This window comes from Protopterus annectens, chromosome 5.part0 (assembly GCF_019279795.1).
Source record: "Protopterus annectens isolate FY-2018-M chromosome 5.part0, PAN1.0, whole genome shotgun sequence".
Taxonomy (NCBI): Eukaryota; Metazoa; Chordata; order Ceratodontiformes; family Protopteridae; genus Protopterus; species Protopterus annectens.
Window position 1 is genome coordinate 1,316,371,327 of NC_056735.1, and position 13,085 is coordinate 1,316,384,411.

Here is a 13,085-nt window from a genome sequence, read left to right on the forward strand (position 1 = left end):
AAAGGGCTGCTTAGAACCCAGTTGACAAATGTTAAATTAAATAAATAAATAACAGTAAGTGCTGTGCTGATGGAAGGTGCTCTGCTTAAATGCAAGGAAAAAAAATAATCCTCTTATCCTGTTTGTTTCTCATTAAGTGATTGGAACTGAAAGTTGGGACAGGAATTCCATACTGTTTATTGTGTTCACTAGCGGGGATGAAAGCAGGGCTGCATATGAGGTAGAGAGGGTGGAAAAAGCAAGTGGGTGGAACAAGCAGGCGGTCTCAGGGCAAGTTTATTTCGGTCCCAAATTTCAAACTCTAGGATTGTCTCTTTATCATAAGCATTTTATGCACTATTTCAATGCATTCAATTCCTTGGTAGCATTTGCATGTATTTATTTTAACAGGAGTTGTTTTATGCCATTGAAGAAAATTACACATTGCTTCCTGATCAGAATTGGTTACATATTGAGCAGAAGACAGCTCGCAGCAGGATTATCATATACATTAAGGCACTTATATCAATGATGGATTTTTTTTTTTTATTTAGTATATGGCTTCCATCAAAAGAGGCAGCATAGTGGGTAGCATTGTCACTTTACAGTAAATGATTCTCTGGTTTTATTCTTGACAGTGGATTCTTCCATTTGGAATCTGCATGCCCTCCCTGTGTTCCCGTGGGTACTCCACCATTGGTGTGAATGGTGTGAAAGAACCACCACGGCAGGTGTAGCCACCTGGCAGTCAATAAAAATTGTAAATTTTAAAAATAATTGTAATTTCAAGGGGTCACTTTGAAATTCAAGGCACCCTATTATTTTAGCCTCAAAACCAGGAAATTCCAAAGAATTCGGCATAGTTGAGAGGTATAGTCAGATATCGCATTAATTGTGGTCTTACATGTCACATATCTCAACATTTTTTATTCTGATTTTTGACATTGCTATATGATTTTTAGTAAAATTTTCACTTGGATTTGAACAGCTATAACATTTTTAAAACTAATATGTTCAGTTGCACCATTATGTTTGGGCTGTTGTAGCAAGCATATTATTTGTAAATGTCTCAAGTTGTAAGGGTTAGGTCTTCAGCAGAGTGTCCAAGCTAAGTCCTCCAGCACCCTCTCTGTGAAACCAGTGCTTCATGTCCCTGTTCCAAGTACCTAACACACCCACACTGTGAGATTTGATTACACACACACACACACACACACCTGGCAAGGGTTGGCACATATTTACCTGCTGTTCCCTCTTCTACCCAGAGTATAAGGTAGTTATCACTGCCATCAGACACTCCGCAATCATCTACTCTGAGGCTCTTAACAAAGGGTGCCCAGTTATACTTTGTATTATTAATATTAATACAAACGGCTAAGCCTTCTGAAGTGGCTCACACAGTGTCACCAAATAAATATAAGCACTCTTAAAGATTAAATACTTTCTAACAGGACCAGCCACAATAAAAGTTTTAAATATATTTAATAAATAATAAAATATCATGAAAATACTGAATATATATATATATATATATATATATACATACATATATATATATATATATATATATATATATATATATATATACACATATATATATATATATATATATATATATATATATATATATATATATATATATATATATACAGTAAACACAGAGTTCAAATCACAGGAAGTATTGAAAATAACATTGATGGACAGACTCAGACAAATAAAAACAAAATCTAAACTAATGTTCACTATATTTTCCTGACTGAATCTAGGATAATTACTATTTCCTGCTTAATTAATAGAGCAAGACAGATGATGTGATGAATGGTCCTTCTTCTTGTCAGGCCAAGACAGAATACTCAATACTGAGAGATTTCTCTTTGTAATATCTAAAATTTACAAGATGGGCTGGAAGAGTGACCTCATCTGGTCACCTGACTATAGGTTCTCACACAATTCCCCTTTGAAGCTTGAGACAGAATGTTAGCATAGATGTGATAAGATTCATATCTAAAATTTTAGTAATGTTTATGTCAGTGCCTGGGGCTTTACATCTTTTTACTGAGCTAATGAAAAAAGGTTTCTTCCAGATATGCTGTCTCTGGTCCTATTCAAAGCCATGAGATAAGCACTTCCATGGCCCAACAGGTGGTCCAGTTTGCAGTATTTTTCTTAAAGTAAGAAGTAAACTAACTGTGTAACCCGTTTTCTTCCAGTAATCCTTTGCTAACATATATACATACAGTCTTACATATATATTCCTTCTCTGTCCAGCAGGACCCAGTGTTGATACATTTTTTAACGCTAGCAATTTTACAAACACATTTTGATTTTCAAATACCATACAATTCTAATACATTTGTAACATAAGCATCTGTACAAATCCATTTGTTATTCAAATTCCATACAGTTCTAATACATTTGCAACATAAGTTTTTGTGCAAATCAGTTTGATATTCAAATGCCATACAGTTCCAATACATTGGTAACACAAACATCTTGTATGAATCAGTTTGATATTCAAAGGACATATTCTTTACAGAACTCCAGTTGGCAATGCTGGCAGTAGTCCATATCATCACACTTACAATGGGAATTAACAGTTGTCTCTGATGCTCCATGCTGACCTTTCCACAAATAAGGATACAGACATAGAAACAGTTCTGATGTTTATCAAACTCAAAACAGACATGTATTATGTTAATATTTTGTGTGCCATGATCTATACATTTGTCAAAATAATTGCAGTAAAATATTCATTTATGGATAATACAAGTACATACTTAGACAGCCCTCATATCTAGTGACTGCCCATACATTTGAGGCATGTTGTATTGCTTCTTATGCAGTTGTAGTGTTTGTATGACTTCACTAAATAGCACAGTCACTACATGATAACAGACACATAGGTGTCATGATTCAAAAATGCATATAAATGCATCTTAATTCAGCTGATCATCTTATCTGTGTATAGCAGCAATATTTTTCAGATGCACCTGGTGTACTATGCTTGTTAACACATAAAGCCTTGATTTACCGAATGTCTTGTACTTATTTCTGGGAAGGTATGAACATTTTGAGCCTGATTATGAAACAGATAAGGGAACAAACTTATTAATACTGGTGGAATCCCAGAGTTTGAAAAGACTATGAAGGAAGGAAGTTTGTGTGCAGCATACTTCAATACAGCAGTTACAGTTGCAACGACACATGTACTGTATGTTCAACTCTGCAGCCTGTTCAGCATGTAATAATAACTGTGTCCATATGTTATTAGCCTGCATTTCCATAGTGCAATGAGACTAAGCACAGTAGTATAAAGGGCAGCACACTAATGTGGCTGAAAGTAAGAACTTACCAGGTTTTGCCACTGAACACAAGTTACTATTGCTGCTCAGTGCCAGGCACAACATAAATATTAAGGACAAAGACTGATGAGATAGAATAGGGTGAAGAGAGAGAGATTGAGATAGAGACACAAGTGTTTTGCATATGGGCCATTTGTGTTGTGCTATTCTTAGGTTTGTCATTATGGTAATTATGTCATGCTCTGTACAAAAAAAGTTTTTAATGGGGCCAATCGGAGCTGAGAGAGTAAAAATATGATTAAGACATAAGCAGGATGATGGTGGGTTAATAACATATGCAGCCAACAGTTACACTCACAATAGTTACAGAAAAAATAAATGAGTAATTATTTGAGATACTTCTGAACTCAAACATTTTACTGAATGCAAAATGCAGTCTGCAAAGCTGACCATTATCTCAGAGCATCACATAGGAACTCATACTTCACAAAGTTAAAAGCAGGCATTAGAAAGGAGAGTGACAACAGGTTGAAGCAAGGGAGAATGTAGGCATCAGGCTTCATCACAGTAATGGCAATTGCAACATCACATAAGCTGTACTTTACATCTAGCATCCTAGTAAGTATGCAAGAGGAATTGTCTCACAATTGTGCTTTAAAGCTGTATTTCAGTAGCACAGGGGATTAAGCACATTTGTGTAAAGATAACCTTATTGTCAAAAGCTCACCAGCTTATGCTCTAAGATGTGAAACACCATTTACCATCAATCAGCACTGGTGCATGATGCCAATGCAGATGCTGAGGAGAAACATTTGCAGGATTCTATTATGGGCCATTTCTGGCCATGTTTACTATGTATGATTCTATTTTTTTACCAGATTAAATGTGAAAAAGGAGTTGATAGGACAGCAGTATAAATGGAGGACAAGCAGAGGGCAGGACACAGGGAAGAATAAAGGAATGTGCAGGGTAGTGGTGGGAGAACACCATAGCTATTCAGTACTTCACAACATCAATATTTATTTGTAACCAGAATTTGATGACTTTGGGTAGTCACCACATAGGGATGGGTGACAACATAATAATGTTGTATGACCATTTAGACCAAATCAAGTGTGTCAAACATGTAGTTGAAGTGGAGAGCTGTGTACAGGATGAAACTTTGTTGTGAAACAGGTGCTCGTGTTTTATTTATATATTTATTTTTATTATTATTTTTTTTGTATGTATGTATTTATTTATTTATTTTTACAGAGAGGACTGTTGGGGACGTTGATTAAGGATAAGAGGGTTAGGTTGGTAGTGTAGGTTACCTTCCAGGCTCAGACATACCGGACGTAAAACACAGACAGTGATGGTAATGGACACAGAAGTTTGAGGGGCATCATGATTGGGAATAGGCAGGGGACATTGGAGAGACATCCTCATCTGCTTGAGGATAGTGAGAATCAAGTTCTCACCCTCATAACTGTCATTACTGTTTCCTGTCACAGATCCCTGGGTCAGTGCTGTACATGTCACTGACTTTGCAGTTCAACACAGGACTGCTGTTTTAGGGTACCATGGCTCCAGACCATGATTTCCACCACCAATCCTATCAGCTCCTGATAGGTGACAAAATTCTACCTTTTCTACCTCCATTTTTACTCCTGGTGGGTACCACTGCACCAGCAGTTGAAGCAGTGCTGCCTGATGCATTTGGAGCAGGTACAGCAGGAGTTGTGGAGGCAGTACTGACAGGTTCAGACCCAGATGTGCTGGGAATCTGTACTGCCTGTGGTGATGTTACCCGTTAACAATTACTTGTGGAGGAATGACAGGCCAAATCACAATGGTTGGTATAGCTCCATGTGCTGGTGGTCATTTGTTTTGCAGCAGCAATGTTTCCGCACAGAATAATAAAACAAAAATAAAAAAGAGAAAGAGAGAGAATGTTGGAGAAGAAAAGATAGATAACATCAATGTCACGTCAGAATAGTATTACAATATATAAGCAAATATAACACTTGCCTATGTTAACCTTAAGCACATCCAAATATAATGTGAAGACATTAATGTCTCATAAAATAAATCAATTTCAGTACTATTATAAATAAAATGGAAACTATTTGTCTATGGCATATTGAATATATGCATTCAAAGTAAAAAAAATCCTGTTACAAAAAATGGAATGTTTAATATTATTTAATATTGAAGCAAATAATTGTACATACTATCCTGCATTAAAAGCTAATTGCTGCTGATGGGTACCCACACAAAGCTAAGATTTACTCATTGCATGATGTAATGATCAAGACCAATTGAAAGAGGCATGTATGTTTGATATAAAGGTTAGTTATGCCTACTCAAACTCATAAAGATTGATGCCATGAAAACTGTGATCATGCTTTCATTCATATTTGATCCATACTTATCCCATCCCTCTCTGAGATGAGACAAGCTTTTCTGATGCAGTACTCTACTTGGGCAATTGCTTCTGCAGCTGTACAGAACAGAAAACAAACAAAAAAGTAGCATAATGAATAATTGTACTGACTGGCTAATCCATTGTATTTTATTGACTTGTGATGGGTCACTATACTTACAGAACTCAGAAGTGTTTACAGTCCTAAACTCAGCCTCCCATCAGCTCAGGAGGTCTTGCTTGCACCTCTTTATGTCACTATAATGGTGACAGCGTTGTTCCCCAGTGCATGGAATGTTGGTTGCACTAGAGACAACCTTTGTCAAGTCATTCCAAGCCTCAACCTGGTAATGAGACCCAGTGTAGTCCCCCTGCAGAAGCCTATGGCTGTTGCACTTGACGAGGAGTACCACAAAGATCAATGACTCCTCTTTACAAAACCTTTCGACTCTAAATGGAGCACCACCTTCACTGCACATCTGCTGTGTCTTGTGAAAGACATATAGAACTGTGTGTCTGAATTGGCGCCCAGTTCAGATTTGATGCATACCAGTCTGTGCATGATGCATAGCCTTGCTACCTACATTTGCATAATAGAAAATACAAAATTGGCTTGGCACAGAAATTGGGAATGCTTCCTTCAAACTACAGTGAAGATGTGAAATACGGCAGTGAGACTTGGCCATGTGGGATGCTCACCCAGTTTGTACATGTTCCATTGTAAAATAATCATATGCTTTATGATGGTTCTAACCATTGTTGTTTAAAATATTATGCATTTGGATGTAATGTCACAAAATAAAAAGTCCGGTACTGGAAAAGCAAAGCAAAATAACTCCTATCCTATCCTATAATATTAGGTTATATCTTTAAATGTTAATAAGTTTTTTGGCACCTAAATGCATATTTAATGGATGCAGAACCACCTGTTGTTGTTCTGATGAAGTCTGCAACAGTCAGATGAAAGCGCTTAACCGATAGTGTTGGTGGATTTTTTGTGCATTGTGCTTTGTGTTTGGCAATAAATTTGTGTTCTTTGTCCGAGCTGAGGAGTTATTGTGCTTTGCTTTTCCAGTACCGGACTTTTTATTTTGTGACATTTGGATGTAATGGGTTGGTGAGGCATACAAAATACAAACTTTGACTAATGCCACATGGGTACTGAACTTATAATAAAAAAGGAGGCTAAAATGCTAACTGTTGCTTATTAACTGTCAATGCCACAGGAGAACTTACTTTTTACATTGTCAGTTGAGGTGTAACAATTTTAGCATGAGTGGAGATATAATTAAGACAAGCCTGTATGTGTGTGACTTTCAGTTGTCATGGTACTGGAATTCTACATAAAATCCAGTATTTTTTTCTGTAAAAATACACATGCATAGAGTTGTATGACCTGGGTAATATGAGTTGGGGTGTAGGTGCCATGCATTCTGTACATGACATATTACCCTACACACAATAGTTATATGTGATAAGTCATACTTTTTAAAATAAATATTGTGCAGATTATTCATATGCAAATGTTCAAATTAACTATCATCATTATTAACATAATTTGTACAGGTTATATCTAACATGTAACAATCATTACACATAGTTGTATTACAAAGTTAATAATAGTTTACTAAGTTTAATTCCTAATAAAAATTCTGACACTACTTATTCTGACCCCCTCACTAAAATTATCTGTAAACTGGATTTGAACCCCACATTACTTTTGATGTTCATAGGTTGGTACTAGGCTATCAGCCCTAGGGCCTATACAAGCCTAGCCATAACAATTCCATGGCTATTTCTTCCCACACTATTTACTTCCCTGGACCCCTGTCTAGCAGGGTGACTGACGTGATCCCCGGGGTGAATTTCCTTTCTCCCATCCAATCGTCAGGGTTCCTTTTGAAATGGACCAAAGAGGCACTCTGCTTGACATGTATGGGCAATCTATTCCAGAGTCTGGGGAGTCTCTGGGTCAGGAACCTATCCCTCCAGCATGTTTTGTGTATTGTGATGGCAAGGTTTAGGTCCCTGGAGTGTGTGGCTCTGAGGGATTGGGATTTCTTTAAGTGTAGCATGTCCAACAGCTCCGGGTTTGACATGGCCTTGTATGTTAAGCAAAGATCGCCTCTGAGTAGACGATATGCGACAGAGAATAGCTGGAGTTTTTTAAGGCGGTCAGCATAGGGCATCTGCTTTAGGCCTGTGATTCTTTTAGTGAGGTATTTCTGTGGCCTTTCCAGTTCTGTGTTTTTCCAAAATTACTGCATTAACACATTGAGCCACAGAAAACGTTATACGACAGATCCATTTTCTTCAATCAGAACTGTCCATAATGCTGACTGACGTGCACCATTGCCAGTCTTACTTGCAATACTTATAGCTTGCCAAATTACATTTCAGAGTTTTTCCTGGGGATGTTGAACATTGTTCACTGATAATGTCCACTGACAAGTCAACAGTGAGCATTGCCAGGCTACATGCAAGGGCATGAGAAGAAGAAAAAAAGATAAAAACCAAAACTGAAGAAAGAAAACAATTAACAATTCTGCTGAATTATCCAAGTAGTGGCCTTCTGAAATATGTAGTATTAAACGAAGTAGCTATGGCATTAGCCTCACATATTCAGTAGTGTAACAGTGTTTGTTATTTGCATTTGTGTTAGTCATCCATTATGCCTTCATGTGACAACAGTTCATGAAGGGAGCATACAATACATTACAATAGCATATGCAAGTGAGATGTACACCTTTTAGAAGGGAGTGTATTACTTTCATAATTAGTAATGCTGCCATATTTACAAATTTATTAAGTGGCAGTAGTAATGTATAAAGTAAATTATATTTAACAAACAGTGGCATCCAACCCTACAATATTTGTGCTGTTAACTCAGCTCTTACTGTATAACATTTTGAGCCACACAAAAAGTTACATGACCGGTGCATTTCCTTCACTCAGTACTATTCGAGGTGCTGCCCAAAACACACCACTACCATTTTCATTTTTGCTATTGATGGCATTCCAAATTAAATTTTTCAATTTTGGCTTCAGACATGAACCATCATTGCACACTGTGAAGTGGCACACAAAAGCAGAAGCCAAAAATAAAAAAATAATTGAAATAAAATCAAGCAACAAAATAATCCAAGTAAAGCATATATCTAGCAATGAGCACAGCACTTATGGCATTAACATAATATATTCATCTCTTTCACAGTGTTTGACTCATAATTGGCATTTCTGTTACACAAGATCAAGGACTTTTAGGTGATGACAATTCTTGAGAAAGGGGCAGGAGATGATCTAAAGCTCATTTTTGACATCCCCGTGTAATTTATTTTTTTTATTTTTATTTTACATTTGTTGACCGGGCTAGTCTAACTGGATATATGTCCATTTTCAGTAGAGACCCGGGGAGAAAAGCTCTGATATATGCAATTATACATTAAATGCAATAGTGTCATAGCATACAATATATGCAAATAGCAGGAAGTGACATTAAAATTGATTTAGATCAGACATAAAAAAGTGTACAGAGTCAACAAGAGAGAAAAAAAGCTTAAGATAACATATAATATGAAAAAATAAAAATAAGCAAGGTTAGTTCTTTTACATCAGAGGCCTGGGTACAGGCATACATACTCATGTTTGCTTACAGCTAAGTTGAAGGTGACTACTTCTAGAATAAGTCACTCGTTTAATAGAGCTGAAAGGCAGGCTCCTTTAATACTTAGGTAGTGGTTGGCATTTCTAGTTAAACCAAATAGACATCACAGGACAGAATAGAGGGGATGAGTGAAGGGAGTGGAGGATAGTGAAAGGGATGTTAGTCAGGGTTAGAGCAAGGGCATAGCCAGGGTGTTATGAGGTATTCTTTGAAAGTATAAGTAGTAATGACAAAGTTTTAAAGGAAATTTATTACTACCATGACTACCACTTGGTAAATATTGATAATTAATCCAGAATAGATTATAAATGTTCCACAATCATCATGTTACTGATTTTGAGTCACACTTTAGTAAATCTGATTTTTTACATTATGCATATCAACATTTGTTATTACTACTCAGAACAGTTAATTTTCCAAACAAAATAACATTTATGTCACTGTAACTACTACACCAGATTTATCAAAAGCTTGAATCAAACCCTGCATTATTGCTGCTGTCACACACATGTTGCTGCATTAACATGCTGAGCCACAGAGAAAGTTATACAATAACTCTGTATTTTACAATCAATACTAAGTTATTTTAGCACATGAAAGTGCCATTTGAATTTAATATGGTCAGTGTTATGCTTAATAGCAATTCACACAGAATATGGTTAATGTATTTAGCATTCATTATACAGAGTTGCATTGTTCAATTTGTAATAAACATTCTTTGAAAATGCTTTCTGACACCATCAGTAAAAGTATCAATCATCTGGATTTGAACCCAGCATTAACTCTGCTCTTTCTCCAAACTCTCTGTATTAACAGCTTGTGCCAGAGCGATAAGTAGATGATGGATGCATTTTCTTCACTCACCACTGTCTTGAATGCTGATGGAAGTGTACCTGTGCCAGTCTTTTTTGTGCTATTTATAGCATTCCAAATTAAAACTTTAGTTTTTGCCTTGGGAAGTGAATCACCTACAATCACCAATATGCAATGCCTAGCTTTGTTCAAAGGCTGAAGACAAAAAAAAAAAAAAGAAAAGAAAAAAAAGTGTCTATGTAATGATTTCTCAATTCTGTGAAATTATACCATGAAAATGTGCACATTAAGGATTCCTACTTTCATACAGACATCACTCTATTAGATCTGAACCTTTAAACAATGGCATTAACATTAGCCATTCATAAGTTTAGTAGTTTATGTGCCACATACAGAGGGAGGTTTATGAGGTTGAGAAAGCAGAGCACAAATAATCAAGTTTTGATATTGTAACACTTTACATTTATGGAGCAATGCACTCATTTTGTCAAAGTTGTCCTTTGTCATTTCACAGCTGATGTCTAGATAAGTGTGATGTTTGCAACAAATAACCTAAGAAATAATGTCAAAGTAAAAACAAATGTATACAACACAAGAGTATGTTCTTCCCTTCCTTTTATAAGCAGTACTATATTTTGATACATTTTAAAGTGAAGGCATTATGTTTTCTACGTATTTAAAATATCTGCTTTGTATGTTCATTTTTCATGTGCTTCACGTCATTTACATTTTGTAATCGGATGCATGTTTACCTCTTAAATATGTATTCCAAACTGTTTTTTAAAAGTTTATGTCCCGAGTGAGTTAGTGTAATCTGAAACTTCTTTAGTAAATTTATTCTCCCTGACATACTCTGTGTAATTGTACATCAAAGTGGCAGGAGTGTTAAATAGTCATGCACTACTGCTAATGAGTCACACTTGTAAACCTTTAGCAAACTGCACTTCTCAATACTCAATGTGTACATCCTGACATGATGCTTACCTGCCCAGCACTTCAAACAGATTCTGTGATTCATGAATGATGAGTTAACACCTGAGTTACATATTTTCAGTGTGTCTAGAAAGGTTAATCTGTCTTGTATAAGAACTACCTGGTGCTAAGGCATTTGTAGTAGGGAGACTGTTTGGATTCACTAATTTCAGATACTGCCTTTTGACTGCTGCAGTTGCATACATTTTTGGACTTTCATACTAATTATGTGAAGCTAAGTGTTTTTTTTTTTCACCATTTAGTATTTTAACAGTTGTGCTGGCTTATCTGGAATATGTTGCCTGATGTAAAGTTTGTGTTGGTAGAGAAAAGGTATGGATGTTATGATATGAAGTGTCTTCATCTAATGTTACATGACTTTATAGCAACACACGTGAGTACAGTTTATATATATTAGCAATGTGAAGGTTACATTTTGGATGAAAAATTGTGTTAAGCCTGTTGTGTATGCCTAACATCAACAATGCTTAACTCAAATGGTTACTTTTTCATTACTTACATGTAGATTATTGTTAATGCTGCTGTCTAGTCTGGAGTTGCACATTTTCAGCATTCCTATTGTTTGTTACTGCATTGTTTGCTGAGGGAGGGGCTATGGCTTTGTAAAAATATTTCTAGTCACAGGGGTTATTTATTTAATTTCTGGTAATTATTTAGTTTGTTGTCATTTACTTTGCTTATTGTTCTGATACATATCTATTTGTTTTATAATATCACATATGGAAAAGTGGCTCCCAAAACATCTGGACCATATAAATTAGCAATCTCAGATGCTGAGAATGAGGTAATTGTGTAGGCACTCTCTCAACAGGTATCACACCTCTTACTAAAGGTCCTAGCTGACAAACCTTTCTGTGACCATATCTGATGGCAGGTGGTTGATGATATCACTGTTGTGGGTGGCCATTGCCATGACTATAGCCAAATCAGACATCAGTCCAGTGACATCACCAAGAAGGCCAAGAACAGAGAAACTGCTATAGCATGGGAACAGTGGGGTACTGGTGGTGGTCCTGCTACCGATCCACCACTCACTGAGATGAGGGAGTTCCTCTGCACTGCAAGTGACCCTGGTAGATTATTGGGGATTCCCAATGTAGAGCTTGACATAAGTGCTTATCTGGAAAGATGAACAAAGAGTGTCTACTGGTGAATCTCCATGTACACCGTCAAGTATTGTTTTATTTATTTATATATGTAGAGAGCGAAAGAGAGAGTGATAGAGAAAGGGGGAGAGAGACTGAGATAGAGACAGATGAGGGGACAGAGAGGAAGGAGAGAGAGAGAGAGAAGATAGCAATATAAGTAGCTGATGCTTGTCTTTAATGTGCCATGTTCATTGTAATGCTTATCTCAATTTCCATCTCCATTTTGTCTGCTAGGCACATCTGGTGCTGCGGTTGCACGGCCACCTGTAAATGTTATGGGCATTGCTTTTTTCCAGTTGTATTACTATATACAGTGTTTCTTTAAATATATCTTAATTCCTTTTTTAATTTCTCTTTCATCTGTTATTGCTTAACTCAGGTTTATGTACCATAAGTCTGGTAATCTTTTCTTGTATTTCTCTATTTGTTGTGTTTTATTACTTATTATCACAGATAAGCCTGGCACTGGCACTGTGGAACTCCTACCACTGATGTCAGTGTATCAACAGCCTATGATGATGGTGGTGATGAAGAGTCACAGTCTATGGATGCAAAGGGGCACTCTGATACTTAGGTTGTGGCTTCCACATCCCTTGCCCAGAGTTTGGACAGAGTACGTCTGTGCATACCCATGACACGGTGACCTGTGATATGACAAGTTGATGACACACCTGATCAGGTTAGTATGGTTACTTCAGCTGCACAACTGGTAACCATTATGAGGGTGCAGTACCACATAGGAGTATTGGTAGAGGTGCTTGGAGGAGGTATGCTGTCTGCCT